The sequence below is a fragment of the Kryptolebias marmoratus genome, linkage group LG1 (assembly GCF_001649575.2).
Source record: "Kryptolebias marmoratus isolate JLee-2015 linkage group LG1, ASM164957v2, whole genome shotgun sequence".
Taxonomy (NCBI): Eukaryota; Metazoa; Chordata; class Actinopteri; order Cyprinodontiformes; family Rivulidae; genus Kryptolebias; species Kryptolebias marmoratus.
The window spans coordinates 13,779,428-13,804,358 of NC_051430.1; the positions used below are offsets into that span (position 1 = coordinate 13,779,428).

The following is a 24,931-nucleotide window of genomic DNA, read 5'->3' on the forward strand; positions in this document are numbered from 1 at the left end:
AACTGTAATTTTTAACAATGTCTTAGAAGATTTTGAAGTGTGTTTAAAAACTGGATAATATTTTTATCTCTGTTTGTGCAATCTTACCAACAATTAGATTTTTTAATACTCTGCCCTGTAACAGACTGAGTAATTGTTTCTTGCCTTTGTTTAATCCAGATCCCGAACATGTTGTCAGGATCCACAGAGTTCTCTGTGGTCTTATTTGTCTCTGTCTCCCTCCATCATCTCTCTCCCTTCTGTCTCTGTCTCTTTCACCCTGACCAGTGTGAAGTGTAATTGAAGGAGCAGTCTTCACATGGCCCACAGGCATAGAGGGGACATTGTGTGCGCTGTGGCGGCAAATTGCTCTCCTTGCTCCTTCAAACCTGCACCTCACCTTCACTCCTCCTTCTCCTCTCTTCATACTTGGCTCATCTTCTTGTTGCTTTATTAGTCAGCCATTCTCTCTCTTCGGATCCCATCCTTGAAAACCAACTTTTCAGTTTTCATCTGCAGTCTTGCAACACGCTTCAAATGTTAAAAGAATATTCAAATGCATGTTGCAGTACTGTACAATGTAAAGTAGCATTAACATGAGAAAAATTAGAAAAATCTGATACTATTATTGTCACCTCCTCATTGTGGTTTTGGCAGGACAACACAATAAATTCACTTGTAGTTTGTTAATCAGATCTAAGATGTTCTCCTAATCAAACAGACAACCAATAAACCAAAGAAACTGATTTAAACTTGCCACAGTTTGAGAAAAAAACAGTGTAAGCTGCAATCGAGCAGGAACCAAATGTGCATGAGCAAGTAAGAGAGTGAAGGGGGAATGAACACACACCCACTTGGGTTAGTGAAAGTGACAGAGCGTCTATGATACAGGATATGAGAAGTCTCCAGTATGAACAGTGATTTAAGGAGCCTGCCTAGAGAGAAATTTGGAGCTCAGGGAAGAGCAACAGAGAATGAGTGAGGGAGACAGACAGAAGAGAAAACCTGGGGGAAGGAAAATAGGAAGAGGGGAGAGTGGTATTCGGGCCGAGACGAAGAAGCGCATGCTTCATTAAGTGAGGAAGTAATCCTGGCTAATTAAGGCTCTCCATGACAGCACTGTCAAGGATGACTGATCCTTCAAATGGCACCTCCCTCTCCTGACTGACAGTCAGACTGCTCTCACTGCTTTGAAGGTGAGAACTTTCATACTTATTCCCAACGCTTTTTTCCCCCCCTTTGTCGCTTTTTATCCCCAATTCAAAGTGTTTTCCTTTGTTTTCGTATCTCATTATCATTTTGTAGACAAGTGTGTGATGGCTTGTGTGTGTATTTCTTGGTCTTTATGAATGCTTTTTCGGAATACTGTATTTGTGTGTGTGCGCGTGTGTGTGCATGCGCCTGTGGGTTCATGCATGCATGCTTTGTCTATGTGTAGTAACTGCTACAGTACCTGGACAAAAAAACAATGGAAATCAGTTGATGGAGGGTGCAGTGCATTGATTGCTTGACTAATTAATCAGCTCCATTGGCTCCATGTGGATCCAGGTCTATTGAGTGGAGGCTTGGCGCGTAGCCCTTTATGAGCCCTTAATGATTCCTTGGTCTGCAGGTCAGGGCCTCATCTGGCCTTCAACATAGCTGTGGTAGCACAAAACAACACAGGAGCTAAGAAAGCAACCGGGCCTTTAAACCCTCATGTTTCTTTTGTAAATTTTGACTCAAACATCAGTATGTTTGACTGGGATCAAACTTTGGTGGAGTTGCACATTTAACTCCTATTTATTGAGCTCATTTGCACAGTGGGGCACCCTCTTTACTTGATCTATTGTGTGCACCAACCAGACCCTCTGCTACCACATGTGTGCACTGACCTATGCCATTCACTGGGGAGCTATGTTGACAGTTAGTGTCCCCCTGTTGGAAGGCCCACATGAAACAGCAACCTGAGCTGAAACCAGAGAAAGCAGAGGCCATGGTATATGACCTAGACGCCCAGACGGGTTTGTTCTGCCCCGCCTGCCATCAATCCTGTCCTACCTCCCTTGCTCAGCCTGGCCTGTCCTAAAACGGGGGACTATGACAACGTGCTCGTAAACATGCCTATAAAAGTCCTGTTTGTATTCTGCCAGAGAGCAGCTCTGTCCCGGCCCCCAGGAGCTCACGTGAGCAAGGACCTAAGATGACAGACTACCTTGGGGGTTGTGGCAATCTGAGTGACCCAACAGGTGTCTCTAAGGGAATGTGTTGCACAACTTCTGTGAATACGTACTGCATCATTGTTCAAGGTATTGTGTGCCCAAGATCTTAGCCTGACTTTCCAAGAAATTATGAATATGAAAAAAACAGTCTTATGTAGTGGTTTATTCATATTCTTGCTTAATTTTTGCATTAGAATGTGATGAATATGTCTGTGGGTATTTTGTATTGGATTTTTGCTGGATCATTATGATTTGTGCTGTTGTTTCTTGTCTTGTTTCCTGCTCTTGCTTTCTGCTTCCTCTTTACACCAGATCCTAGTTTAGCATTTATCACACTAGCACTGCCAGTTAATCACTCCCAGTGTACGTATTGCTCCAGGTTTTCTGTTGTTTTTTGTCAGATCCTTGTCATTGTTTCCTGCTCCTCTGTTAGTCCAGTTTTGTGCCTTTTGCTTAAACTTTGATTTTTCTGCTCCTGCAGTGCCCTTGGTACTGTTGCATAAACAACAACAACAAACAAACTTGAATTCATAACCTGCCTGCCTCCTGTATCCAAGTCCTGCGTTTGGGACCGTTTCCTCTTCGGGTATAGACACTTTTTTTTATCTGCATTACAACAGTCAAGGCTTAATAGCCTTCATTTTTATCTTTGAAGAACCAGCGACCAATAATTTAACAGCAAAATGTACATTAAGACTTTTTTAAAAAAAGAAGAAGAGCTGAGTTATCAGTAGACATCAGTTTGTTCATTCATTTCATAAACTGAAGTGAACAAAAATTGAAACATATGAAGAACCCTGATTCCTGCGCCGTGTGATATGGAACGTGTAAATCATGTAGGATCTACGTCACAAGGACTAGATGTGTTAATGTAAAAATATAGAAATTTCCAGTTATTGACAGACTGTCATTAAAATGAAAGTCTCAGGACTGCTCACTGTCATGCTGCTGCTGCTACCAATATGGTTGATGGTGACTATCTTCCATTCAATCTCATAGGCTGCTCAGTTCCCCAGGGTAGTTGTAGTTAAAGTGGAGTTGAAGCAGTGAGACCCAGGCAGTTAAAGTTTAAAGTGTCATAAAGAAGAGCCATGAATGCCAGCTCTCTAAAGATAAAGCTAAATACACTGTGATTACAGCATATGGTCAGTGGGCTGAAACTTGAAACTACAGTTGGACACATTGTGACTGCTCTACATGGTTAAGCATTTATTTTCTTGTGTGCTTGCATTTGCAGTGTGGAAGTGTCCACAATTACCTGAACACTACTAAACATATGAGTGAGACTGATTAGAAGCTGATTATATATAATTTTGTTCAAATGATTATTCTGCTTGAGATTTACTGAACATAATGCTCTAGGAATTTAAAACAAGCTAAAACGCACACACAATCTTCCTTAGTTTCACACCCACTGTCTTCAGTAATCTGCTCCCCTGCATGACTATGTATGTGATTGTGTTTTAGATTCAGTGAGCACATAGGACCATTTTTAACCACAGTCACAAGATGCAAGTATAGGGTTAGAACAGAGATGAGCTCTTGCTCTCAGAATAGTCCCTCAGAGGCTTGAGGCCTCCGCCACTGACCCTGGCCTGCATTCCACTTGGCAGACACACAGTTGTTGGGTCAGACATGGTTACTTTGCTGCTCGTGAGGGACAAGCTGACAACTGCCACACATTTGGAACACCTTTGTAAGGGGAAAGTAAACAGGCGTTGCAGTGTGTGATTTGGCAGCTGTACTCTTTCTTCATTTGCTCTTTTTCCTATCTTTCACTTTGGTTCCTGCATGTCTTCCACCGTACCGGAGCTGCTTTACAGTTTGAAAACATCTCTGTCTAATTCAGATCCTTAAATCACAGAGCTCTCCTTTCTCTTTGCTCCAACCCCTTACCTTCTTACTTTGCTCTCCTGCATGCAGCTTTACCATAAAAACATCTGTGCTTGCAAGATGAATGCCTTGAATAGCTTCCACTGGGGATAAAAAGACCCAAATACAGCAAGACAATTTAGAGTGTAGGACATCAGGGTCAGGAGAAGGTGAAGGGGTAAATTAACACAGACTGTGATCTTAAGCAACCTTATCAAAGGGAATTAGAAGGACTTGTCAAAGAGTACACACGGATACAGCTTTGGTATCTTTAGTTCTGGGTGGAGTTATGATCTTGACAGTTAAAAGTCTGACACAGTAAGAATAAAAAAATTAAAAGAAGAAAAATGGACAGAAGAGTTAAGTTGGCGTCAAAGCATGCAGATTTGCACAACTCAAAATTCCTCCCACGATCCAAAAACATATATGTTAGGTTAACTGGTAACTCTAAATTGAGTGTGTGCATGAATGGTGGCCTGTTTTATTTGTGTCCGTGGCCCTGTGATGGACTGGCAGGCCTGTCCAGGGTGTACCCTGCCTTTCTCCCAATGACTGCTGGAGATATGCAACAGCTTCTCATGACAAAAGAGAGTAAATTAAATGGATGGATGGATGTATACCTCTAATTCATACACTTCCATTGTAGAGCCTTTTCAGAGTTTTTGAATCAGAGAAGAAATTACAATTCACTTCTTTATACAAGTATCTTTGAGTTGTAATTTTATTCTACACCTTAATGTAAAGATTGTGTGGAAAATGTTGGGAACTAGGTCTAATTTAAGCTCTCAAATTTTATTCACAAAATATTACATGTCAATGAAAGCAGTTACTCTATGATTTTTTTCACATCTTTATTGTTTAACCAACTGGTCTCAGGCCAGCACTACTAATCTAAAATACTTACAGTCTCAATATAAGCAAACACTGAACTGTTTTGACAAGAAACCAGCACATTTTTTTATTGTTATTCAATATTAAAAAGTAACTTGTGTTGTGAAATCCTTATTAAACATGTTTGTATGTTGTACAAGCCTAACTTCTCCTCAGTCAGTTTGTTAGCATAAAAACAAATTCATACCAGCTAAGTAGAAGTGCAGTAAAAGGAGACTGTGTTATTCTTTTCAGAAAAAGTACTTTAAGTCAGTCTGTAAGTTCTCTAAAAGCTGCACAGCAATAAAATTCAATTCCAGTGACCAAAAGGCATCTGTAACTTTATACTTTGTCTCAGTTAAAAAAAAGGATTCAACGACTCAAGTTTGTCAACACTGACATCACTTTACTGTCTGTAGTGATCTGTCATTGTTTTGTCAGTGCTTGTGAGTTTTGATCTGCTTCTTATTAACACAACTCTTTAAAATAATGTAATTATTTTCATGAACTGTAGTATATTTTGTTGGTAACAGTTTTTGTATGTACTTTTATAAATGTGTTATTTACCTGTCAGTTGAATACTGATAGGGATTGAATAATTTAGTTTAATTTGTGTATTAGACAATATAACCTTGAACAAAAGATGAAAAGTAGTCTTTTGGCCAATTCTAGCACATTTACAGGATTGTTCAGTGTTCTTGCAAACTAAACTAAACTAAACTAAACTAAACTAAACTAAACTAAACTGGATTAAAAAAGTAACAGTCAGTCCTGCAGGCATCCCTGCACAACAGCACTGTTTTTCTGTGGAACAGCTGGAGGTTGAGGCTGTGCTCAGGGCTGTTTTGTGGCAGCAGTTGTTGGTTTCTCCAACCACAGTTTTCTGGCCTGTCTGGTAATTTCAGCCATCGACACTTGAGTCTCAAGCCAGCTCTTCTGACCTCTGGGCTTCGACTGCCTCCAAGTACAAATGCAACAGAGAGTGCAGTTTGGAGACTGTGTATATGGAGATTGAGCCTTGATCTGTCTCCCCCAGTGGGAATGAGTCTATGGAGTGGTATAGACATGTTGTATGGACTCTGTCTTTTATTTTCAACACCCTACTCCCAGGTGGTGACAGCTCGGTGCTAAGTGCGGTAATAGCCAATTGATTTTGTTCTCTTTTTTTTGTTGGTGGCCAGACATAAATCAAAGTGTCTGTCAAGGCCTTAGCATAGTTGGGACAATGCGTGTGTGTGTGTGTGTGTGTGTGCGTGTGTGTGTGTGTGTAATGGGGGTAGTGAGGGTTCTGTTTGCATTGGGAGAGTGTCAACAATTAATCCAGCCTCTGATCTGCAGGCAACTGCTCTTCTAACCTTCTGTCACTGTTCGAATAGCACCTACATGTTTGGGCTAAAATCAACACAGAGAATTTTACCTCTACATCCATGCCATGGTATTTAGGCTTTTATCTATGCAAAAAGTACTTTTTTCCTTATTCTAGGTGGCAAATTTTACTAAAACATATTCAAACATCATAAAAAAGCATATTAGCTCAAACAACATACAGTATTCAGCTTATTTAGCACATTTCCAGCTCCTTTTAATTATGTAAATCATTTCAATTTACATTTCCTAAGCAGCTAAAAATGGCCTCTTTCAAGAATTCAAGACACAGGGAAGGAGGAAGAATCATAGAGAACACAGATGTGAGCAACACTGGGAACCATGTTAATCCTTTTAATTCAATTATGGTAAATAGGGACAGAGCTTCCTTCTAAACAAAACAGAGTATGCTGGGGTTCACCAGGCAGTGGCAGGGGGAGCCTCTGATGTAGGCAGGCGGCCCAGTGGGAGGCCTGGTGGTCTCCTGGGATACTTCTCTGGTTCCAAGTGCCCTAGTGAGGATCTTCCCCATGGAGATTCTCCCTAGCACTAGCCTGTGGAATTGGGAGGCTGCAGGCTGGACTCAAAGCCTGAGACAAAGGGCTTTAACCACACATACACCCACACATTCCTTTACAGACCGGTTGGGAGGTGGAGGGGTGCAAGAGAGGGTTAGGTGTGTAATGTATCATGCTTGAGTATTAAAACAGGGATCTGCCCAAGATCCTTGAGGCCTGGGTAACTTATTCTCCTTGGTTCTGTGGAGTGGTAACCTGTTAACCTAGACCAGTCTGGCACCAGCACCTCCTCCACTATGAAAGAGAGTGTCTGTTCCGTGGGATGAACGCAGGACAAAAAATGGGGGAAGCGGAGGGGGCTGAGAAAGGGAGTATGTTTTTGGAACAGTTAGACAATCTGTTTGGATTAGGCCCACTGCCGAAGAGACACGAAAATGATGGGCAGCTGGGACGAGAGGAGGAGAGGAAGAGGGAGGGAGGATGAGGAGAGGGGAAGGAGGGAGACAGATGGAGAGGAAAGGTGGTGGTGGAGGGGTCGAGGGGAGGCAAGAGGGGGATGAGAAGAGGAGAGCGGTCAGAGACTGGAATCTCAGGATCTGAGGCTCTTTTGGCTTGATGGTTCCCAGATGTTGAAGGCCCCCACCACCCTTTTTTTCACTTTGGCGTTTCTCTGCAGTGGTGAATACACAGGAGCCCAGTTAGCCATGCGGGACAGATGGGTCAGCAGTTGTGTGGAGATGGGCCTCCTGTGGACTGAGGGAAATGGGAGGTGAGAGGCATCCTCTTCTCCCGCAGACACAGACCAGAGGGGACAGACCTGGCTACATTTTTTATCTTAAGGCAGTCTCACAAGATGAGGAGTGCATGAGGGAGGGAGGAGGTGTGTGCGCTTGCACGTATGCACTGACCTGAACACAAAGGAACAAAGATTTTTGTCATGTTTGAGTTTGCAGGGTGAATCTCAACAAAAAACTTCAGTTTTGCAGTACATAATCTGTGCAGGTGCATGGTCACATAGCCAGCTCTAAAGTTCAGGCACTAGTAGATTTACAACCTCTGTCTGCAGCCAGCCATGTTTCAGGATGACGGCACGTTCTTGTCCACCTATCTGCTAAAACACTCCTGCTGCTCCACACCACCTCTGCTGCCTCAGTCCTCTGCCGCAGCAGCAGAAAGCATTTTGGCCGTATATTAGCGAGTTGTTGACTGGCCACTAAAGCCCACATTTGTCAACTTATTAGAAGGTGTCAACACTTGAACAACAAACCATTAAGCCCACCCACCTCAGTTCACTGCCAGCTGCATCGTTCTGCCTTTATTAACCCAAGAATACACAGGAAAGGGGAGCCCATTAACAGGTGGTAATGATACAGTTACTTTTTGTGGTTTGTGGTTGACTTAAAGTGAATTAGCTGTCAGTTTGCTCATGGGAATTCAGTATTTAAAAACAAAATGTGAACACACTTCAGTGCAGTATTAGTGGGGAGTAACACAAATGCCACCAGACTAACAGTTTTGCTTTTATCTACTCAGAAATTTTGAAAAGAGATAGTAGGAAAAGAAAAGTACATGTATAAACTAAGCAAAAGCTGCAAGGTCACAAACAGCAAAACCTCTACTTTTAAAAAGCCTTGAAAAAAAAGTTGTATCTTACTTAATTGTGAATTGTAAGTGTTCAAACATAATCTTGTTTCAAATCTAAGAAGTGTCTGTTTCCTTCTGGGTGCTTTTAAAATCCCTGAGACACATGAAGAGAATATTCCACAGAAGCCCCGACTCAATTTGTGGTCATGGTTGCCAGATATGGAGAAAGACATTCTATCTCCCCCCTGAGAAGGTTGGATAGTTTCCTCTGAATGTGGATGTAGTTGGGGAGGGTGTATTTTTGGAGCATCTCAGGCTTATTGCAGGAGATCTGGTGATGTGGTTAAATGTGTGTGAGGTGAAGACTGAAAAAAAACCCAGCTGAATCAAGATTCCACAACTTTTACGCATTGACTATTTTCTCCAAAACATCTCACAAAATAAAACTTTTTAGCCTTTTTTTACTTAATGTCTCACCATTTTTCAAAGACAAACAAAAAACGTCATTTGAACATATAGACAAGATGAACAAAGCCATAACTTTCTCTTTTCCTTAAGTACTCAGTTTAAGAAACTCACTGTAGGCTTTTTAGACTTTGCTCTTCATGGCAAGACATGGTGTCTATTAAGTCCATGAATAAGTAAAGCAAGGCAATAGCGCCACCAAAGAAATAGATATCACACTATTACTTATTTAACCACTCTTCTGAATTATTTATTGTTTATTCCAAATGATCTTTTTCTTTTTGAGTGTACACTTTCAGCTTGGGCATCCCAAGTGAGCGCTACCAGAAGCGGATGATTTGGACAGCCAAGTTCAACTTGGAGGAGTTTGTGAGGTGGAATGTGCTGCCGCTGGTGCAAAACTACTGCAGGGGGTTGGGGAAAAGATCCTTGATGATCATGTTACTGACATCAAAGAATAAGTACACCAAAGTCAACAGCCAAGCAGTATTAAACACCCACTGAAAGACATATACTCTCACCCTTCCTCTCCCTCACACTCACTTACACTCTGTGTCTTCCTCACTGTGTTCCTGAACTGTTTAGGGTCCACAGAGAGAGATAAATTATGGGCCTAGTGGCTTTTTGAAGTCTGCTCGGCATCAACACCAATAAACACCAAGCATTGCCCGCCTTCCTGCTCCTAAATTAAGTAATTATTACTGCTGGTGTGATTTGGCCATGTGGCTGATAGCAATAGGCTCCCGGGCAAGGCTCAGGACCTGAAGACAAGCAATGTGAACATGCAGAGCATAAGTCCTGTGATGAAATAAAGACCTCTGCATTCACGCCAAGCTTAATGATTTACACTGATGCATAGTGAACTTTAAGTCACAAGTCAAAGCTTGTGTATGACGTCTCTGATACATCCTAATGGACACTAAGGATCAAAATGTTCTGTTGTGTATTGTTTGTCAAGAGTGTCCATAATTCTTTGTTGTGTCAAACACTTGAATTAATGTTTTATTAATATATGCCAGATGGACAAAAAGTATTTAGTTTTGGATGATGTGAAACAATACTCAAATTTGGGTACTTGATCAGGTATGCAATTCTGTTTATTATAATGCACACACACAAAAAAACCCCCTCAAAAAATCATCACCTTAAAATTAAAATAGTTGCGTTCCAAGAGGAAAGTAAATCTGAGGGAGAGCAGGCAGCTCATCCTTTTGGAGCATCCTTTAAAGTAATGCCAAGGTCCTTTGGTGCAATTGCACTCCATCTGCCTCTAGGGAGGTGCTGAGCCCTCCTCTTCTCTCCTCTTCTGACACACGCCTGTCTGACTCATGCAGCAGGAGATTGTATAACCCAAGTGTGTAAAACAGTCTTTTACGGCATTGTAAAGATTTACTATTGGAGTAAATAACGGTGGGAGAACAGGGCTTTTAAATGGAACCCAATCAATATGTCAGTGGAGGCTGCAGTAGAGGACAGAGTGGGGTTTGACACTGCATGCAGGTAGGTTGGGCAGATCAGTGAACGGTACGTCTCGAAATATCTAGAAGAACTCTCAGTATTTAATGTCAGCAGAAAACTTTCAAACAAAACCTCATTAGCTGGCAAATGAGCAGGCTTAACAAAGTCAGGCAGAATAAAAGTTAAATGGACACTCAAGGCCAAAAACTTTAAAATTAGACAGTATTTATCAAAATGAGGATTCAAAAAAAAAATCTGTAAAAATCTGAAATTTTCATTTCATTTAAATATTATATTATTAAACATTACAACACATGAAAAATGTCCAAATACACATATACAAGCAGTTATACACATTGATGTTTTGCTCCCTCACACGTGCACAAGGATTTGTGCTCAGAGATGTAGAGAAATGCAGACAAGCAATAAATTCCAAGCAACATTACCACACACACACACGCACACACACACACACACACACACACACACACACATTCAGCCCCTATAGACTCTTACACATTCACACAGAGACACCCCGGCCTCATGAGCAATAAATCGCACAGCCCATCTAACAAGTTCATTTCCGGAGGCCAGAGCGGATGGGTCCTCTGACTTTGGAGTCAGCAGCCTTGTGAGGATCAATGGCAAGAGACGGAGAGCGAGGGGCTACGAATCGAGCCGGGATACAAAAATCAATCAGCAATTTAATCGCTTTGGGAAGGAAGGGAAAGGAGAGAATTCCACATCTTTTTTACTTAAAAAAGCCGCACTTAGGTTTAACCCTTACAAGCAGGACACATCTCCTTGTTTTACTGAAGTTTTTCTCAATGACAGAGGGAGTAGATCTATTTAAAGACACAATTTTGCAAATTCAAGTCCTGCTTCTCTATATGTTTCAAAAGCAGATTAAGGTATTAATAATATAAATAAAACTTCATTGTAGATCTATAACCTTTAAATATTCATTTTTAGGCTTAACTTACACACATAACTGATTGATTTTTTACGTATATTTCTTTTCAATTTAAATGTCAAAGAAAAGTGTCAAAGTTAAGATAATAGGGTTGAAGAAATATTTCTACAAAGCAAGTGGTTGATTTTTGGCCTGAGTGTTGAACAGAAGCTCCACCGGGTCAATGTATGAGACTTGGAATTGACATTATTGAACAAGACTGCTTTAGACTAATAAAATGAGTGACAGCCTCTGGTGCAGAATCGAAGATATGGATCCTTTGAGGAGACAAAAAGCAAGCTGGAAAAGAGCGCACTCCTAAAATTGTCTGGGCTAGAGGAAGAGACTTCATAGAAAGGGAGTGTGTTAATTGGCATTTTTTGCAAACAACTAAATATTTGGGTTTTAGGGCATGTTTGAATATATTATATTTTATTTTGCAATACAACCATATGATTATGTTCTGTAGAACACAATTATACTCTCTTGCAAGTTTATGTTCTTTGTTTACGATGTAAGAAGCTGTTGTGTGTTTGATTAAATGGCCATATTTATACAAGTGCATGTGTTTGTGCTGTAGATTGGTGGGGCGTGTAGCAGACTGATTCCTCCAGAACTTAGGCATTGGTGAAACTTAGCAACAGGAGCCAGGGGCCTCCCTCCCCAGAGAGACTGGCTGCCGAGACACATTCATTACCGGCCCAGAATCTTGGGCTGGATTAAAAATTCATGCTGTTTACAACAACAAAAGGCCCCTGTTAAAGAATATGAGCCCTTCTGAACAATGGCTCCACCAAACCGTGAGCAGATCACTGACATCTCAAAGGAGACCTGCAGTTGCATATGAGTGTGTGTTTGAGTTTTTGTGTGGCTGACAGCTAGCACTGTGCTTTTTTAGTGTGTACACACATTCTCATAGGCAATGATGATATAATTAATGATACTGTTTACTGCAGTAGGGAGTGAAAACAGCCTGAGGCTACTTAAATAAGGATTCTCTCAAAGTTGTGTGCCTCGTCATGCTTTTTTAAACTCATATTACAGCAACATGTATTTTCAGTGTGATACACATGCGTCTGTAGGTGCCAATGTGAATTTTGGGCTGGGTGCGTGACCCCCGTCACTGTTCAGCTCATTGACTGTTCAGCTGTGCAGTTGTTGGTTTTTTTTTTTGTTGTTGGCAAAGGAACGGGGCTTATGAGCTCTATTCAGTGTTAATTAGCACACTCGATAGCGATCATTATAACAGGTTCCTGCCGTGACGTTTGATTGCATTGTCCCTGTGGGGGGTAGGGGTGGGGTTGAAGTTTTACTGCTGGGGGAACACCACACACATACAGTGTACACAGAAATTTTCATTACAGGGTCACACACTCAAGAAACACTGCACATACACATACTGAACATACTGTACCACATGAGTGCACCCCAGATTATGAAGTCAGACAAGCTGATGTGAAATATCCACAGGATCTAAAAGGGAATAGCAAAGTGGGGCATAACCATGTGCTCACATGAAGCAATCCCCCCCACAACCACCACACACACACACACACATCATTCCAATAATGCCACTCAGAACAGGTGCAAGGTCAAACCACTATGCCAGTTATAGAGGCTCGTCACCATTCTTAGAAATCGTTCTCTCACAGCCACTAAATATTTTTGTAAGGTTGTGTGCTTTCTGTGAGGTGGACAAGGTCAGAGGCTACATGCACAGAGGTCAGGGAGCTCTCTTCTGTGTGTGCCCAGTCCTGACATTTGACCTTTCGTCTCTGTCACAAATCTTAAAACAATCACGGCGACGACAGCATATTGCTGTGCCTGGACCACTGTGCGTGAACAATTGAAATCTTACTTATTGTAGATAGCTCTTTGAGCAACCTCAATTTGGGAAAATAAGTTTTAATTCTGATAGGATTGGTGAGCTAATGACTAGTTCAGATGACAAAGAGCAAAGTGGATTGCTGCCATCTTAAAACAGCTGCAATCTCAAAACTTCCATGTGGTCCATATAAGAGCTACTGTTTTTAGCTGTCACATTGTCTTCTTCCCTTTACAAAGCTATTTACATAGAATTTTAAGGTTTTTTACAAGCACAAATAGCATCAGCAACTAGCTGTGGCACTTTTCATGAAGCCCGAGGCCTTTCCAGCACATATTTCTGTGAGCCAAGTGTAGTAATTGGTGTAGTGTTGGTAGTGGAATTCATGGAGTTTAGAAGGTTGTGTTATTTTATGTGATTTTTGTGTTTTAGCAAATATTCCTAAGCCGTCACTGACCAGTTAGTCTGAAGACATAATGAAGATAATTCCCAAACTTGGGATTCTCTGTGCTTCTGTGGACTAGTCTCTTAAGGGGCCTGGTTCACGTTTCAGCAGGTCTTTTCCAGAGTTCACTAAATGTTTTATTTTAGCTCCACCATCCCACTGTTTAACAGACTGAGCAACTTTGACTGTCTTGTGCTCTTTGTACTCTACAGCCATGAGTACCTCACAGTGATAAATGCCTGATCAATCATTATGTTTGCATTATGTTTGCCTTTGGAACAGAGGCCCTTGTGTTAATTTGATATACTGTGCAAAGACTGTTGTTTCAAATGACCTCATCTGAACATGTGAATTCATGTTGCTTACAAGGAATGAGTCTCTGTTAGACACAGGCCCCAGGCAAAAACAGGGAATTCATTAAAGTCCTTGAAATTCACTTCATTCTGCAAGACTAAATTGATAGCAGTGTTGGTGTTACAGTAAACGAGGGAAAACAGTGCAAAAGCAGCACAAATTCATGCATGTAGCACATGTTTTTGCTAATCTAATTTACCATTGAAAAGTCACCAAAAGAAATCCTTTAGTTAAGCTTTTCTGTTGCCTCTCAGCCACTTCATGTTCTGAGTTTGGACCTTTAAGGGGTCCCTTTGCACATAATGCTAGACTACCAAATGCTAGACTAACTGCTCCCCTGGCTGTAGCTGTGCTGCTCTGACTGCTCATTCTCATTCATCACATAACTCTTGAAGTGGCACAGAAGAGGCCACTTGATTGTGGTGACTGAATAAAACTAGAGGAACACGATCCTGATACCAAGCAGGTAAATGCAAAATACTGAGCTAGCGTTTTGTGTCACCTTGGAAAGAGCAAGCGACTTCTGTATTTGTGAATAAAGACAAAATCTTTCTATGTTTATACAATTTCCTCAGTTGCCTCTCTGGAAGTGAAACCAAATATCTCTTGATTTCACCTCCTGTTGCTCACAGGCCATTAGAATAGTTTCTTAAATGCAAGACTGCTTGAAACAAACAGAGAGGCACAACACATTGTTTTTGTTTTTTTTTTTACACATGTGTGCACACAAATTAGAAAATATTGACTGGAGAAACAACTGTATGCTCCTCTTGATAAATCAGTCATGCTATAGCTTGCCCTTCTGCAGCCCTTCCATTTAACACCTTTAGTTTTCTCTAAAGGACACATTCAATCCACCTGACACTCTGATAGTACCAGTAGGCACACAAACATATGCACTGTGCTCCTCAGAGGATGACCAAAATATAATTGTTTACTAGCAATTCTAATTTCAATATTACAGTAACACTTGATATCTTTTGATTTCTCATCTGCAAAGTATGGGAGACACATTTTTTATTTCATATTGTAGCAACAGCTTCAGTTCAAACTGGAACCAGATTGCCTGGTGCCTAGTGACAACTCAAAATGGCTCTTTCTGCTGTGGAGGGTGCAAACACGTCTTCTTCCTGTCTGTCCTGAGGGTGGAGTCAGTTGACTTGGAGAATGTCACCCAGAAAAAGGGCATTTCTCATGCATGCATAGCTTGCTTTATGCTTTTACAAAATTACAGCTGAGCAAATTTGCTTGCTCACTCTTGAAATAAACACACACATGCACAGGAACAAGCAGGACAAAAACATGACATGCAATTTATGTTTGACCTTTTGTAGATCACATTCTCCATAGTGCTGCTGTTGTCTGTACATCTTAAGGATCTGTGTTGTTTCTTCTTCACCGAGAACCTGTAGGGCATATCTAATCTGTCATCCTTGTAATATTTCTTCACCCCCCCTCCCCCCTCCACACACGCACACACCACCACCAGTCCCACTCAGCTTCTGCCTCCCACCTGTGCAGTTCTCAGAGAAGTTTTCTGTAGCTGCATCTGTTGCCTGTGTGGCTTGTCTGCAGATTATTGACCTCATTAAGTAGCCTAGTGTCCCTGATTGTCTTACACACAGACATGCACTTAAACGCAAGCATGAAAAGTCGACAGTTTTTCTAAATATTTAGCAATACCTACTGTACATAATATATTATCTAGATTTAAGCATTGCTACAGAGTAAAAATTTCAAAATTATGTTTTTCTTTTGCACAAATCTACACTATGTTTACACTATGTCTAAGATTTTCAGATTCAGGCTTGTTTCATGTATCATATTTTTTTTTTGCTATTATTGGTTTATATCCCATGTCTGTCACATTTGGGAGCATGCATTTTTTGCCAAATTTTGTGGCTCTTGACTTGCCCCAAAAATAAGACGCAGGAAGCAGTAAATCCATTCAAAGCTGTGAAATATCTAGTAAAAAAACCTATACAAAAGTGTACAGATGGATACTGTTTTTTTCCCCACAATCTGAGGTCTGTAGACAACGTTATGCCAAATCAGACACTAGTAAATGTGTCAGACAGTATATAAAATTGCTATCAGGTTTACAGGATAAAGAATTTTATAGAGCAGAAAATGAGCCTAATGATTTCACAGTCTAAGTGTATCAAGTAAATCACATCTTAAGTTTCTATTACTTATCATTTTCTAAAGTGATGTGGGTTAAAAATCTATGACTGGTTAAACTTCTTTGTATAAGCCAACAAGAGATCAGGTGCAGTGTTGAAATTGGAATACTATTAAAAAAGAAAAAATCAGTTGATGAAGAGTGAATCAGAGCACAACCACAAGAATGTACACATATGCACACACCTTTGTGTTGGTTGGATTCTGGATGACACCTGCACAGTAACACTAAGGTGTTTACAGGAAATACCATCCTTGTTGCTCTTGTGTTTGCTTGTTCTGGCCCTGAGGTGATAGAGGCCACCTTGCTATCGAGCAGCGCTGTATTTGTCTGTGCTTGTAAGACACGGCCTGTACATGCATTACGCAGTCAACGTCTCACGCTCCAGCGAGTCTTTTGGCGGGCCCTGGGACATAAGGGTCCCCAAATGGGCAGGAATAGGTTAAAGTGCCACATTCCTGGGGTTAGAAGCTGTAACTATTATTGGACTTTATTGGCAGAAAAGTAGGAGAATGACTGGAATGACTGCAGCACAAAGGTGTGCATCTAGAAAAGTTAGGGTCAGGTTTCGCCTTCAACAAAGGTACACATATATTCAACCACTCTAAACACACTTATGCACACCTAAAATGCAAGAGTATGACAACTGAAACAACCGCATGCACTCTCTTACAGTTAGTCATTTCAGACAAGATCAACTATTTCTGTCAAAATCAACGTAAACCTTTCATTTTCTGGCAACATTTTGCTATTATAGTGTATATTCTGTTTGTTTGAATAAGATATCAAGCCAAAATAATGTCATGGTTTTTTTTAATCAAATTTCCCAGTTGTTGGAATATTCCTTAAACTCTGAGACTGTTTATTCAAAAGTTTTGCATATATCCTGTTGAAACAAGCCTGTAGCACAGTAGTCCAGCACACTTGGATTGGCTTTATACTACCAGTTAACTGCACATGTTTTTCTGCACGACTCTGAAGCTCCTCCATAACAACCCTGCTGTTGCTTGTGGTGTCTAAAACTGCTATTTGCATAACTCTTAACATAGTATTGGTGTAGTGCGAGCAGTGCCTTGAATGGCAGAAAGGAAGAGGAGCAGAGTTAACAAGTGCACGGCAACAGCCTACAGTGCAAAGCTTGTCACTCACAATAAGGGAACCGTGGATTGTTCAGCAGCCTATGAAGTGTCGAGATGATGTGGAATGTGACTGTCAGGTTTTAGGAGCTCCGCAGGCCACGGGTTTAGCAACTTTCCTCTCTTTACCCTGCCTGGTACATTCCTCGCCGGTGTGGTAGAGGTAGGGAGTTGTTGTAGCTCACATACTGGGGTTGTATCTGGATTTCATCACCACTGAATAATCCTGCTCCCAATTAACTCACATACAGAGAGGTAAGTGAGGCAAGAGCTCTTTAAACTGAGAGCTGTCGCTGTCAATGTTTAAAAGCTGATCTTTAAAGGCAGTGACTGGAGTTGGGCTTCATCTGAACCACCAGGAGATTTTAACATTAATTGTTAAAGTCATTAGTTTATCTTACAGGCAGGTAGTTTTTGGTTTATATTGAGTAGTATGAATGTAAAGTTTATAAAGAGTCCTAATTGGGCATAAAATCGCATGGCCACAAGGTTTCCAAGTAGTTCTGTGCAATGACTAGCTTCTAAAACATACTTTTGTTTTACTTTTGCTAAATTTACTAGGTAAATACACTTCCAGCTGATGCTAATTGGAATTGTTAAAGTTGGGAAAATAATGCAGATTTAAAAGTGACTAAAAATTTGCAACCCAGAATAAGTATTTTTGTTGTATCATTATCAGGCATTTTTTCCTAAAAGCAGAGAGATCAACGCTGATAGAGGAGAAATAGTAACAAATATTTGTAATGTATGATTGCGGATCTTCATTCATTTATTGCCTCACTCCCCTTCTCTCTTCCCCACCTCCGTCCCCCCACATTACAGCCATTTACCTAATTGGATAAAACGACTCCTGGATGCATGCCAAAGGGGTTTTATAGCCCATGTTTGCGATTCAGATGTTTGATTATAAGCTCTCTTTGATAATTGCTCCCAGTTTCCTACCAGCCAGTCAGACTCACTCTCTTTATCGCTTCCTTGCTGCGCTGCGAGCGGCAGTTGTGTGTGCCCAAAATCAACCACCAGGCTGTAAAAGGTACCGCAGCATGCCTTCTGGGCCCAACATCATAGGCGTGTTTCGTGCCCAGTTTACCAAGGCTAATTATCTCTAATTCGAGGTAATGGCGTGATCAAGTGTGCGCTATTATCACAGATCCCCACTCACCCTCCTCTTTCAAACTGCTGGTCCTTCAAAGGTTAGCATTCTCAAGCTTTGTTGTGCTTCTGCTGATTGGTCTCCCGCTTTCACTTCCTCCGCTAACACATTCCAGCCTTTATCACCATCTGTTCCTTTTAGCTTGGACCACTCTACATTCACGCGTGTCTGAAACGCAGTTAATGCATCAAGGACTCGTGATTGTAAGTGAGTGAGATAGCTAGCCTCACCTGAACTGGCCCTGAGGGGTCCTTGAAGCTGATGTGGTTATCAGTGCACTAAGAGGGAAGGAGACATAATCTATTCTGTGGCTCATGGGGGTCTTTCATCGACCTTCCTGTTCTGAAAGAGTCTTTCCTGAAGGTCTTACCTTGGTCTGCAGTATGGCCGGTCCTAACCACCCCTCCAGCTCTGCTGATATGGCTCGACCCTATTAGGTCTTGTCTGCAGGCTTTATTCATGTCAGGTCTCACCTCTTTACCCACAAGGCAACGCTGGGAGGTAAAGACCTGAAGGACATTCTGAAAAGTTTATAATTAGTGCAACTTATTTTACCTCTTTAGAGTTGGAAAAGCTCTGATACCATCCTTTTTATCATGCTATATTCTGCTGCAGATTGGAAACTTTTACTTCTAAATTTATGTACATGTGCAATTCGGAAACATACATTTCTATGTTGATTTGGTTTTGAGTATAAAACTGTGGAGCTAATTTAGCTGCTAGCTAAATAAAATAAATAAACACAAAACATAAAATGGATTGACCTCTATATGTAACTTTTATATATATTATTTTTAATTTTTTTTACAACAACCCAAAACCGCATCTTAAATAGTACCAAGCATATTGGATGTTTTTTCTGTTTTTCTCTTTCTGTCACTTGCATGCACTCACACACACTTAAATGCACATATAGCACCTGTGATTACCATTGTTATAATCCTTTTATTTTATTTCCATTCCCGTGGTTGCTCCCTCTTTGGCAGCATGCATGCAAATGCAGTGGGTAATGAGCAGAAAAAGGCACTGAGAAAGGGAAGGTGGGGGTTGAGGGGGGTAGGAGAGAAAGACAATTTCTGTGCCTCTGAACAATCAAAAGAACAACACAGCCCCCATTCTTTGTACTTGCATTTGGCATGTGTGTGTGCGGTGTGTTGGTGGGTGATGGGGGGGGGGGGGTCTGTTGCTGTCATGTGCCTGACAGATATTGAAGATAATTGTCCGCTTTCTTCGTCTTGCTTGTGTAATTCCACTGTTGCTGCAGCTTGAACGGTGCTCACCTGGGCAGAAGAGGAAGGTAAGGCGGACACAGTGGGAAGCTGCAAAGAGCACCAGGAGGGGTGGTGGGGTGGGGGTGTCAGCGTGTTTGGTAAAAGAAAGACGAGTGCACCCTACTTACTGCTGTTTGTGAAAAATCTGTTTTATAGTCATAGTGGATTCATTTTATTCCTTCTGTACAGAATGCTGATAACTTCCAGGATTTAGAAAGATTTAGAGTTGTAACATATTGGCATGTAAGCCGTCCTTAAAAAGTTTGCCTTGGTCCCCAATGGTAGGAGGGAGCTAGATGGCAAAGTTGTGGTGAAGTAAAACCAAGATGTTGAACAGGTGTATATTTGGTTGGAATACATTTGAATGACAAAAAACCCAAGAGAAAATTATTCAGGCATCTCCAATCCTGGATGGAGGGCATCAACTATTAATGAGATGGAGGGATTCAGATTTCCAAAGCTGCTGCTGGCTGCACATGGGAGCTCTGCACTGTTGAAATGTTTACTCTGGGGGACGAAGGGTTTAGGTGCATTTGTGTTCAGAGAAGTGTTATTGCTATTGAACTGCCCTCACTGAATACTTTTCAGATACTAGAATGCTTGAGTCTGTCTTAACACATTCTCATGGCAAATTGTAAAATTATGTTCACAAAAGTACATAATTTGTGTTCTTCTGCACAAACATGAAATTGTTTACAATAAAATAAGTAAAAGAGAGCTTTGAATTCACACTTTTGGAAAGCGGTGAATGCAGCATGACCAAATTAATGTACTTTTTTTTTTTACTAAATAACATATTTTTATTTAAATGAACAGCAAAGTCTAAGTTGTGTTTTTAGGGCATCCATAAAAATGCTCTCAAACTCAAAATAAGTTACATTTTTAGGGGGGGGGGGGGTAAGAAAAAATAGATATTGTAAATTTTGTAAAAGAGTTAGAAGGTTTAAAAACAGAAGTCGAATTCTAAAATACCACTATCAATTTACTGAGCTAACTAAACAAATGATATATGTGCATGCAACCTTTGTTTACATTACAAACCCAAAGATGTATAAAAAAAAGAAAAAAGTAAGTCAAACATGTGGAGACTTTTGAAAACAATGCAACTAAGTATCACCGAAATGCAGTTTTCCTTGATTAAAGATATCTATCAGCAGCTTAGTTATTATAATGAAGAAAACTTATCTGATGCAACAGTCAGTTGAAACAACCTGAGAGTGTTTATGCTGTTACTAACAAGAGGGTAACCAGAAAGAACCGGAGCTTGAACTCAGACTTTGTATCTGTTGTTTTTCTCTTTAGGAAAAACAGGAAATCAGGAGAAGGACGATTATATCCTTCGTCTCGTCCTCCTCCTCCTTTCAGCATAGACTTCTTATTCCTCCTCTTTAAGACAATACTGAAAACATTGGATTACGCAGCCAAGTCAAACATTGGTGTGTCCCATTACTGAGCAGTGTCTCGAAGCATTGGGCTGCCCTCCAAGCCTGTGGTCACTGGAAACACTGGTGATTGCTGGGATAATACAGGGCTTCAACAGAAGCAGCACACTCCCCCCCCTTCATTCTTGTGCACACACTAGCAGTCTGAGAGCAGAAACAAACACATAGATACATACAAAACATGCACAAAGGCAAATGGCCCTGATGGCTCATTGCTGAATCCTACAAAATATTCCTGAGTTCTGATGCAACATCAGACATAGAAACTCTTTTGTTGCTCAAACTTCTCGGATAGACACATTATCTGAGTTCATGCACATCTTTAGACTAAACTCTCCGCCCAGAAGTGAGGTCATCTGTCCTCAGCTAGGTCAGACTGTGATTGTTATACTGAGGTGAGTCATGTCGGTGTCCAGGGCTCCATTCAATCAATGTGCTGCAAGTTCATCCTCTAATTACTGTAGTGAGCACCCCTCACCTTCTCTCAGCAACTTATCAATAACACACATCCACCTCTTTCACAGGAGCCATAAATCTTTGCTGAGCCTCCTTCATTCTCCGAGTAAACTGTTCAAAGGATGCCTGGACACGTGTTAACAATTGTTGACAGATGACTACCCCCTCCACCACCCCATTTTTTTAGTGTACGCCTTTAGAAAAGTGAAGGTGCTTAAATTTTCTTATTGCTGCCCTAAACAGTTCTGCAGTGTGGCTTTATTAGTGTTTCGGTACGCATCTTTACATCTTCTGTCTGTCCACCCCAAATGCTACATCTCACTCAGACATTCCCCTCCCTTACTTACCTTGTGTGTGTTTCTGTTCAGTTACTATCTCCCAAATGTTCCTCCTCCTATTTCATAACTCTGTTTCCTCTCCCTTTTTTTGCTGGAGGGGTCAGGATTGAGGATGAGTCTGGAGGGAGATAACCTGTAAGCTGGAAATGAAAAGATTTAGAAGGTGGAAAAATATGTTTTAGGTTTAAAGAAGAGCAGCTTGGAGTTATCACTATATGGAAGCAAACTTATCAGCAAGAGAGTGACGTGCAGTTAAAATGAAGAAAACCTACCCAGAGCAGGTTTATCAATCAAAACAAGACAAAGTCACAATATTGTGACTGTCACGGCAACAAAACGATCTCCAGGCTTCTAATTGTAGAGCATATAGGTGATTTTTGAGAAAAAACTACAATGTAACCGCCACAATCTGCATTGTATAGATAGTGAAAGCTAAGTAGGAACAGAACAGTATTAGTTAATGAGAAGGGGGACTGTTTAAAAATAAGGAACAAAGCTTCCTCCAGTCTGTTTTATCTCAAAGGTGCAGATACGAAGAGTTGACACAAAACGAAAAGAATGACATCAAATATAAATTTATGTGCATGCACATTTCTGCTCTTGCGCCAACATGTGCATACACTTGTAATTTTTTTTTTACCATCCTTACATAAACTGAGAAAATGCTGAATAATGAGCCTGTGCAGGTTTGGCATTTCAGTTTCCTGTCCAACAGCTGAGAGCCCTTCACATATTCTACGCACATGTGATACACATTTTAGGGCACTTACTATTGGAATGTGTTTCACACAACAGGTACAGGACACAAACAATAGAGATCACAGACTGAATGCAGCACATTTATGGACTTAGGATGAGATGTGACGAAATCAGAGTGTATGACAAAAAAAGAAAATGTGTCAGAAAGAAAACAATGCATCCATTTGAATTATGTTGTGAATCAGTGGTAAAAAATAATTTAACAAAAAACAAAACAAAAAAAAATCTATTTTTTTTTCTAAAAATGTTGAAGTTCTGCAATAGTATTTTCCTTGGTGTTATGCTTTGCATCTCATGCCCATTGTAGTATTTTTTCAACAGAAAACATACACTGACCATGCAAAGTTGTTAGAAGTTAATTTGTATTTTGAAGCACATACGGATGGTGGGTGATTTCTGCATGAGGAACAAAGCTGATCTGATAGCAATATGCTTCTTCAGATTACTTTATTTATTCAAGTGTTAATAACAATGTAATGAGATGTACAGTATATAAAGTTGTCAGCCACAACATTAAAACCAAACGTTAAATGAATAAACATTCATCATTTGGTTATAATGCAGCTATCTACTGGAAAACTTTGGATCATTTCATTTATGTGGATGAAAAATACCTGGGCATCCCAGTCACTTCATGAGACTTGTGATGCACCCTAAAACAAGCTGAAACCTGCCAACGTTTTCAATCAACCCCAGGTCAAAGTTATTTGTCAGAGCACATGGGAAATCTAGACAATATTGAGCAGGTGGTGTTTATTTTCCGTATGACGTTTTACTCAAATAAAATCCAGAATTTTTTTTTAGTCCATTAAGAAACTGATCTCCAAAATACTTTTTAATATTTTCCAGTTTCTTAACCAATAAAAATTTTTTTTTTTCTGTTACGGACAGTCTTTATACACTGAGCAAAGTTGTTTTTTTAAATGGGATCCTAGTGTTGTAGCAACCTTGGTGTGTCTGTTTTGGAGAAACAAAAAAAAAAAAATCAGTACTTGAACAAACGTGTACAACTGTGTGAGTATGTGCAGTCCAAATTGTGTTTGCATGCTACAGAAATGTGCAACGCATTAAATCCTGGCAGAGTGTCCACATACATAAGTTTGATTCACATATACAGTAGTGCTCCAGGAGACTGGCTTTTCTTTCCAGGAGTTGCCAAAGATGACGCACTCCTAAATACAGGATAATCTTTTGCTGGGACTCTGACCTTTCTCTTCAGACTGTAGGAGGACAAACAGAAGAGCCGGTGGTCAGTGACAGCAGATACATCTTTGACAGTGTGCTTCTGCTGCGTTTCAAATACAGTTTCCTGCCTTGTTTTTGCTGGATCGCAACACACAGTCTCTTGATAGTTTGCCCAGAATTTGCTCTCTCTCTCGCTCTCTCTCTCATTCTCTGTCTCTCTCGCTCACTCCTCTGTGCTTCATGTTGTTGTGGTTGATGGCAGTGCCTGAGTGTGTGTGGGAGAGAGGAGGTGAGTAGAGACTTGGCGCATGGCCTGACTCCCCGCTGTGCAGAACGTATCATGCCAAGGTTCTTTTAATTAGGCTGATCAAGTGTTTTGTGAGAACTGGACCGACGCTCCATGCCACTAACACATACTCGAGCACGGCTCCCACTCCCCCTCTGCATCCCGTTATCTTTCGCATGTTTCCTCTGGGCTTTTCTATCTGTTTATTAACACTTCAGATATTTGTTAATTTTTACATTTAACCAGCAAGTGTTGAGAAAAAAAGGTATTTTATTCTTTTGGCTTTTATTTTCTTCAAATGACCACAGTTTGTATTTTGCATATTACAAATAAAAAAATTGAAAAGCTGATTTCATTTATTGTTGAAAATGTTTTTGAAATGTTTACCTACTCACCCTGGATAATAATGTTTATTGTAAAAAACTCAGAACTGTTGAGATCCTTTTGCTTTGCAGTATATAACCAGCCAAAATATTTGGAGGCACTTACAAAAAAATGCTGATTTCTTTTCCTGATGAAGACAAAACATCAGTGCTGTGAAAGTCAGAGTTCCCTTGACAAAAAGAAAAGAAAAAAAGGGGAATGGTGTGTGTGTGTGTGTGTGTGTGGGTGTGTGTGTGTGAGAGAGAGAGGGGGTGGGGGTGCATTTGGTAATGTGATTTTCCTTGTATTGAAAACCATTAAAACTTTCAAACCTCTTCTCTTCCTTTCTGTTTTGAAAGAAAACAACACCTGCGTGCACTCGCCTCCCGGAGTATACTGTCCATCACAGAGATGTTGTGTGCTGCTGTTGCTTAAGGTTGCCCCGGTAACGGTCGTCTTCATTTCTTAAGGG

At 40.7% G+C, this 24,931-nt stretch overlaps 1 long non-coding RNA gene across 1 annotated transcript in view; it reads left to right on the forward strand.

Annotated features, from left to right (window-relative positions):
* The first annotated feature begins 873 nt into the window (after positions 1–873).
* Positions 874–24,931, forward strand: part of LOC108236499 — a 55,452-nt gene continuing 31,394 nt past the window's right edge. Inside the window, exon 1 of the long non-coding RNA XR_001808600.3 lies at positions 874–1,175. This is a non-coding gene — a long non-coding RNA (uncharacterized LOC108236499). The remainder of the gene's footprint in view (positions 1,176–24,931) is intronic.